The sequence below is a fragment of the Triticum dicoccoides genome, chromosome 4B (assembly GCF_002162155.2).
Source record: "Triticum dicoccoides isolate Atlit2015 ecotype Zavitan chromosome 4B, WEW_v2.0, whole genome shotgun sequence".
Classification (NCBI taxonomy): domain Eukaryota; kingdom Viridiplantae; phylum Streptophyta; class Magnoliopsida; order Poales; family Poaceae; genus Triticum; species Triticum dicoccoides.
The window spans coordinates 641,428,342-641,436,194 of record NC_041387.1 but is presented as its reverse complement, the minus strand read 5'-3'; positions in this window follow the sequence as shown (position 1 = coordinate 641,436,194).

The window sequence follows — 7,853 nt, the reverse complement described above, 5'->3', positions numbered from 1 at the left end:
TCTTATGAGTGCGGTGACTCATAAGGTTTCGTCCACCAAGAGCAGGCTAACCGAAGCTTGCACCTGCATCCTGATAGGCTTTGAGGTAAGTAAAAATATGTGAAATTACCACCCGATAGGTAGTAGCCCCTGATACTCTGTTTGGTGTTCGGAAAGAAAAACCAAATGGACGGTCAATTAAAATCCGCAGGAGTCTAATAATAAGTGTTGATGTGAATAAGCAGGCTGTGCTGCTTGCCGCTGCTGTCCGCACAGCCGAGATTGCCGGACTAAAACGGGATCTGGAGCAGGCGGAGGGAGAGCTCGACCTCACAAAGAGGCAGCTCGAAGAGAGCAAAGGTGAGTAATTCTTCGCTCTCACATAATGAAGGGTATATAAAATTAGTTATTCTAACAACAAAGCGTCGCGATTTTGGAACAGGGGCCACCACCAAAGTGGCCTCTCTGAAGAAAGCGTTGTCCGAGGCCGAAGACAAGGCGGCCTTGGAACGCATAGAGCGCGAGAAGCAAGATGCCAGAGTGGGCAAGGTACAACAGGAGCTCCAGGAGCTCGGCAAAAAGTTCCAGTCCGTGGAGCATGAGCTTAAGGCGAAAGAGGCTGAGCTTGCGAAGGCCCTTGCTAGTATAAAAGACGCCAAGGCCGAAGCCAAGAAGGCACAGCAGGAAATCTAGGAGGCCAAAAAGATAGCGGCGGGTAAGAAATTCTTTATGCAAAGCAGACATGTGGAGGAGGCGTTTCTTTTACTTACCCGAGTTCGGAGCTCTCCAGGGGCATTTGCAGATCTGCCACGCAGCATATCAGATGCCGCAGAGTTCTACCATGACCAGGAGGGGAGCTCAACGGAGAAGTTGTTCTGGTCCCAGTCTGCTAGGGCCAAACATCCAATGCCTCTGAGTGACCAACTGAAGCAGTTGGTCGAACTCCACAGGGCGGCCGAAACGGCTATGAAAGATTTCATAGTCCGGATGTGGCCTGGTGAGCCCCTGCCGGCTAGCTACTTCGGCCTGATCAAGCGGATGGTGAATGCCTGTGTCTTCAGTGTTGTCGTGGTTGTTCCATCGCTTATGTTTGTTGCGTCGTGGCTTGCCGTTACTATCGCGGACATCCGAAGTGCCGGAATGTGGCGTGGTGCCACTGCGAGCCAACCACTTGTCCTCGCCCATGCAAAAGTGGGTCATTAATGTTGTGAGAGCTGCCATGGACTTGGGTTTTTCCTGGCCGAGGTGTCGAGCGAGCCACTCATCACGGATATTATGCTTAAAAGCCGCCAGGGCTTCGGCGTCCGGACAGTCGACTATTTGGTTCTTTTTAGTTAGGAACCGGGTCCAGAATTTCCTGGTTGACTCTCCGGGCTATTGAGTAATGTGGCTCAAGTCATCGGCGTCCGGTGGTCGCACATATATGCCCTGGAAGTTGTCGAGGAATGCTTCTTCCAGGTTTTCCCAACTTCCAATGGAATTTGCTGGCAGGCTGTTTAGCCAGTGTCGGGCTGGTCCTTTGAGCTTAAGGGGAAGATACTTGATGGCGTGTAGATCGTCTCCGCGGTCCATGTGAATGTGGAGAAGGAAATCTTCAATCCACACTATGGGGTCTGTTGTGCCATCGTATGATTTGATGTTTACGGGTTTGAACCCTTCTGGGAATCATGATCCATCACTTCGTCATGTGAAGCAAAGGGGGTGTGCGGCGCCTCTGTGCCGGGCTATGTGGCTACGAAGTTCGAATTGGTCTGGGTTGCTGTGTTCGGCCCGGCCGGACTTGTTGATAGTGTATCCGGCATGACGGTCATCGTCGCGCGCTGGGGCGCGCCCCCGCGATCCGTAGATCGATCTTGGCTATCCTGCTTTGTTTTCCAGTATATCTTGTAGGTCTTGCCTGTTGCCCCGGGCCGTAGTGTATTGGCGTGGGGGTGCGGGCTGGTATTCGGGCTGATATCTTGTTTTATCCCGGCCACGGGGTGGCCGGTCAGCTGTTTGGCGCTCGAGTCCGTATTCCTCGGCTGCCAGGACTTCAGTCCATCTATGTGTGAGCGGGTCTTGATCAGCCTGGATTTGCTGCTGCTTCTTCTTCAGGCTCCTCGCAGTGGCAATAAGCCGGTGCTTGAAGCGCTCCTGCTCCACGGGATCCTTGGGCACGCCGAACTCATCGTCACTGATTCTAATCTCGTCTTCAGAGGGGGGCATATAGTAGTCCTCCTCCGGATAACCGTCAGTTGCCTGTTCGGCTGGGCTGACCTGCTCATCTTCCTGTTCGGCATGCTCGAAGGCGTGCTGGTCAGGGTTGTATTCCTCTTCGGCACCATCCGGATTGCTTTCATCTCCGGGGCCAGTATTGCTGTGGCAGGGCTTGGAGCGGCGCTGACGACGCCCATGCTTTGCTTTTCTCCCTGAGGGGTTATCGTTCGTTGCCTCATCGCCATTGGTTTCCTTCGGAGTGTCCACCATGTATATATCGCATGAGGAGGTGGCCGTCCACCGCCCTATGAGCAGTGGCTCCTATACTTCTACTGCATCGTCGTCCATACCGTCGATGTCTTCTGAGTCGAAGTCAATCACGTCGGTTAAATCATCGACCGTAGCAATGAAGTGGGTGGTGGGTGGGTAGTGAATTCCTTCATCGCCTGCTTGCCACTCAAGCCGGACATAGTTCGGCCCAGAGCCTCTTGACAATGAGAGAGACTTAAATGAGTTCATCATGTCGCCAAAGGGCGAGTGAAGATATCCGCAGCGGTAAACTCCATTACCGGAGCCCAACCTGACTCGACTGGCTCGAGGGTGTGCGGACCGGAACCAACAACCGAATACGAGTCTGGGGGCCCGGGGTTACAGGCTTCTACAGAGGTTAGACCTGTATTCGGCTCCACCGCCGATGAGTGTGCGGCCTGCAGGGCAGGGTCCACCCCTCCGTCCTTAGGCAACGCAACCTGCTCCGGATTTAGATCTGAGGCTTTTACTGAAGGGGTGATATCCTGAGCATCGTATGACGGCAGGTCTAAGCCGTGCTCATCGTGACTGTTCGGTGCTCCTGGCGCATGCCCAAATCCGTCGAAGATCAATTCTCCGTGAATATCTGCCGTGTAGTTCAAGTTTCTGAACCTGACCTGGTGGCCAGGGGCGTAGCTGTCGATCTGCTCCAGATGGCCAAGCGAATTGGCTCGCAGTGCGAAGCCGCCGAACACGAAGATCTGTCCGGGGAGAAAAGTCTCCCCCTGGACCGTGGTGTTGACGATTGAAGGCACCATCAAGCCTTGCAGCGATGACACAGAGGAACTCTCAATGAAAGCACCAATGTCGGTGTTAAAACCGGCGGATCTCGGGTAGGGGGTCCCGATCTGTGCGTCTTAGGATGATGGTAACAGGAAGCATGGGACACAATGTTTACCCAGGTTCGGGCCCTCTCGATGGAGGTAAAACCCTACTTCCTGCTTGATTGATATTGAAGATATGAGTAGTACAAGAGTAGATCTACCACGAGATCATAGAGGCTAAACCCTAAGAGCTAGCATATGATGGTATGATTGTAATTGTGATCGGCCTTCTAAGGACCAACCTCTCCAGTTTATATAGACACCGAAGAGGGCTAGGGTTTACATGGAGTCGGTTACAAGGAAGGAAACACAATATCCGGATTGCCAAGCTTGCCTTCCACGCAAAGGAGAGTCCCATCCGGATACGGGCCGAAGTCTTGAGTCTTGTATCTTCACGCTTCAGTAGTCCTGACAATGTATACACTTCGGCTGTTCGGATACCCCCTAATCCAAGACTCCCTCAGGGACCTTCATGGAGACCGTCAAAGGGTGGCAGCAGGGGTGGTTCTATGTCATGGAACACCGTGACGCCACATGGGACGCCGCTCCCGAGTTCAAGTCAGGGCCCCCGATGCGGCTTACATCCTGGCTCAATAAGGGCCTAGATTGGGAGCCGTCCGACAAGGTGATTATGCTGCAGAGTTGCGTCAAGGGTATGATAAACAAGAACACCAGTCTTGCCAGTGTGATCCAGGTGATGCTTTTTCGCTAGATTCTCCCTTGGCAACGTCGGACTCTATATATGTGGGAGTTCGACCCGGCCAGTCCTCATACCCTACATTGGTTCTCAAAAGACCTTGGCCTCGACTGCACTCATCCGGCTACTCCCGTAAGTTTTCTGATGACCTCAATTTGTAAATGCAAGGAGTATACTGAGCTTTTCATCCTCCCATAGGGCTGGACAAAGAAGGCAGAGCAGATCCAATGTCCTGCTCTGCTGCCCAAAGACTCAGCCACTCGTGTATTGACGAGATGCTAGTGCCGGCGCCGTATCAGGCGCCAGAAAAGAAGGCTAAGAAGAAGAGCAAGGAGACCGGAGGTGGCCTTCGTAGTAAGGGCACTTCGGACGTCGTGTCCGAAGACACCGAGACTCTCTCCTCTCATGACAAAGATGTAGAGGAGGAAGAGAGGAACTCTCCCTTAAGGGGGGAAATAATAAAAGGGCGGCTTCCACGGATCTAGAGGTGGAGGCGTCCAAGAAGGGTAAACTCTCCTTTCGGATGATTCCGAAACGAATGCCGATGCCATCCCCGAGTGGCACCCCAGGCCGAAGCCCCTGGCCGGATTGTAAGTATCAAGAGACACTGTTCATATATCTGGTTTCATGCCTTGTGGTTCTAACGTATTGAATTGCGCGTTCCTGCCCGGCTCGTGATCTCCCCCAATGATCTTCGTCATCTGGGAACTCGGTAGGGCCGAACACGATGGAGAGCGAGTCGCCTCCGCAGGTCTCTCCACCCACTGCTAATGACAACACCAAAGTGTTGTGCCGAAGAACCTCTCTAGGTCACGGGGAGGTGCGGAAGACCATGAAAGTGGCGATGGAGGGTAATACTTCTGTTGCCGAGAAGAGGGAGAAATTGACCCCCATGGAGACCGGTGACGGGGGCCATGCTCAATTCGGCCCCCAACCGAATATTATTCCGGAGATCCATACGGCTCCGGAATTGGGTGAGCAGCCTCCTTCGAGAGAAGGGGGCGTGCCATCTCCACTGGCGTCCTCTATCAATCCGGAGGCGTCGGACACTCTGGTGGAAGCGCTTCAGAGTGCTTCCATTGTGGAGGAACACCGTACCCTTATGGGTACAGTGGTTGAAAAGGTTTGGTCCGCTAAAAACGGATTGAACGAAGCCTATACCAGCCTTTTAATAGGCTTTGAGGTATGTGACGTAACCTCTATTTGGCTGTTTGCAAAAGGAATGCCTGTGTATAGATAATAGCCCCTGAGACTCTGTTCGGTGTTCATGAAGAAAGGCCAAACAGAGGATCGAATAATGCTTCGCAGGAGCTAACATATATGTCTCTTTTGATGAACATGCTTCGATGCTAGCGGCAACCTCACATGCCGCTGAAGTGTCTGAACTAAAGCGGAAGTTGTAGGAGAAGCAAGGTATGCGATACCGAAGCATATCTGAAATGATATGAGTTCCGATTTGTTGTCTAAATGAGCTTTATGATTACGCACATAGTTGACGCATCTAAGGTCGAGGCCCTCAAGAGCGTGCTGGCCGAGGCCAGGAAGGAGGCGGACAGGAGCGAGCCGCCCGCCAAAAACATGAAGCGAGGTTGGATGAAGTCCAACAAGAGCTCAAGGATGCTATAAGCAAATGTGAGTCCTTGGAGCGCAAGGTATCGGATCGAGACTCTGAACTTGCTATGGCGCTCCATAGTGCGAGGGAGGCCCGGGTTGAAGCCCAAGGCGCCTGTCGGGAGATCCGAGAGGCCAAGTAGATCAAGGCGAGTAAGGCCTTTAATATGCAGAGAAAATTTGTAAGGAGAAAGTACACCTTACCGACACGCATTTGGAGTTCTCCAGGAGCGTTTGCGGATCTACCCCGAAGTATTGCTGATGCTGCGGATTTCTTCCGAGACAAAGACGGGAGCTCCAGAGAGAAGTTGTTCTGGTCGCAATACCTTGTGCCAGAGCATCCTGTGCCTCTCAGGGATCAGCTGAAACAGCTGACCGAGCTGCATAGGGTGGCCGAACTGGGCACGAAGGACGTTATAGTCCATCTTTCGCCAGCTGAACCCATACCCAGCAGCTACTTTGGGCTTGTGAAGCGGCTAGTTGATGCCTGCCCATGGCTTGACACTATAAAGCGGTCAGTCTGTATCGAAGGTGCACGGATGGCCTTCGCCCGTGTCAAGGTGCGGTGGGCGAAGATGAATGCCACCAATCTTGCAACCGAGGGACCTCCCGCATGCAAGGAGGACCGTATGTCGGAACGGTATTTCAACGACGTCCTTGAAGGATCCTGCATTGTAGAGGGCCGGTGTTCGAAGGGCATCATTTTTGAATGAATGTATTTGTGCTGCCCAATCTTTGTATTTATGAAAACAAGTCATTTGTATAATATTTTGTGTGTGTTTATTTTCCCTCCGTTGCCGTTGTTTATTGAATCTAAGAGTTGGCCAGTCATCGGCTTTAGCCCCTCACGTAAATAGTACAGGGGTGTTCAGAATAGCACAAAAACACACTTAACCCAACGACCTAGTCCTTGAAGGAGGTGTTAGTGCGGCAAACCAGGCAATCAGACTATGAGGCTTTATTACTCTCACTTAGCCATAGGAGTTTGACAATAAGATTGTAGGCGCAGCCCGTAGTATTGCTCGATGGTCCGAACATGGGTGTTGTAGACGCTCGTCCCGGTGAAGACCGGTCCATCGCACAATGCGAAAAAATCGAAAGAGATTTTTAATTAGTCGCCGAATAGCTAACCAGCTCGCGCTGCATCATGACAGTTAGTTTCCATCTTTCTCTATTGAGGTGTTTATCCGGATGAGCCAGAAACACAATCATAGTAGTTCTCCCTTTACTACCTTATCCGAACAAGCGGAACGTGAGGTAGTAACCACAGGAGCCGGGCAATCCAACTCTTGACCAGAGACATGATTCGGAGCTGATGCATATAATGCTATATTCGGGACGCCGAATTGTACTATAAAAAGTGTTCAGACTTATTGTATTTTGAAAAAGTGTACGCGGCTGAATGGAGCTCCTGGCGATTAAAGTCGTGTCGAGGTGTGCATGAAAATCGGACTAAAGAAAAAGAGGGAATACAGATTAATAAATAAGCCAGTACCAAATAGGTTGGGCGGAAAATTGTTTCCATTGTAGTCTGATTGATACGTCAAAATGTTACAGATAATACTATAAGCTTCGAGGCTATTTGACACGCCGAGAACAAGGGAAAGTTGTGCACAGGTACTAAAAAAGGGGAAGAGGTGATCTTTAAAGATCCTTTAGATACTCTGCCCTACATCTGTGCTACTTTTCGCCTTGGTGTGTGATCCTTTGAGAGGATCACTGAGCAGATTTTCATAAGGGGCTGGAAAAGGGCCCTTGGCACCATAAAAAGGTGATGTGGGTTGTAGGGAACCTGAACAAACAAAGATAAGAAAAAGGTAGATATGAGGGTCCAGGTATGGTTGAGCCATATTGTGGATTTTATCCTTGATATGCCTACATCGTCGCCCATGGTACCTTTAGTGCGTAGTTATGTGCACACGGTACATAAACCATAGTTTGGTTGGGCTAAGACAGAGGCCGAATTGCTAATCGAGCTCCTGACAAGCTGGACTATCATTCTGCAGGGTAGTCCGGACTCATTTGATAGGGTCCGGGGGCTTGACTGCCGATGTGGAGTTTGGCTTGATAAGGCCGGCCTATACTTCCACTGCGAGGGCCGCGGTGTGTTCCTCAGTACGGAGGGAGCAATCCATGTTTCCATGGACTGTTAGAACACCGCGTGGTCCTGGCATCTTGAGTCTTAGATAGGCATATTGCGGGACCACATTGAAGCGGGCAAACGCAGTTCATCCGAG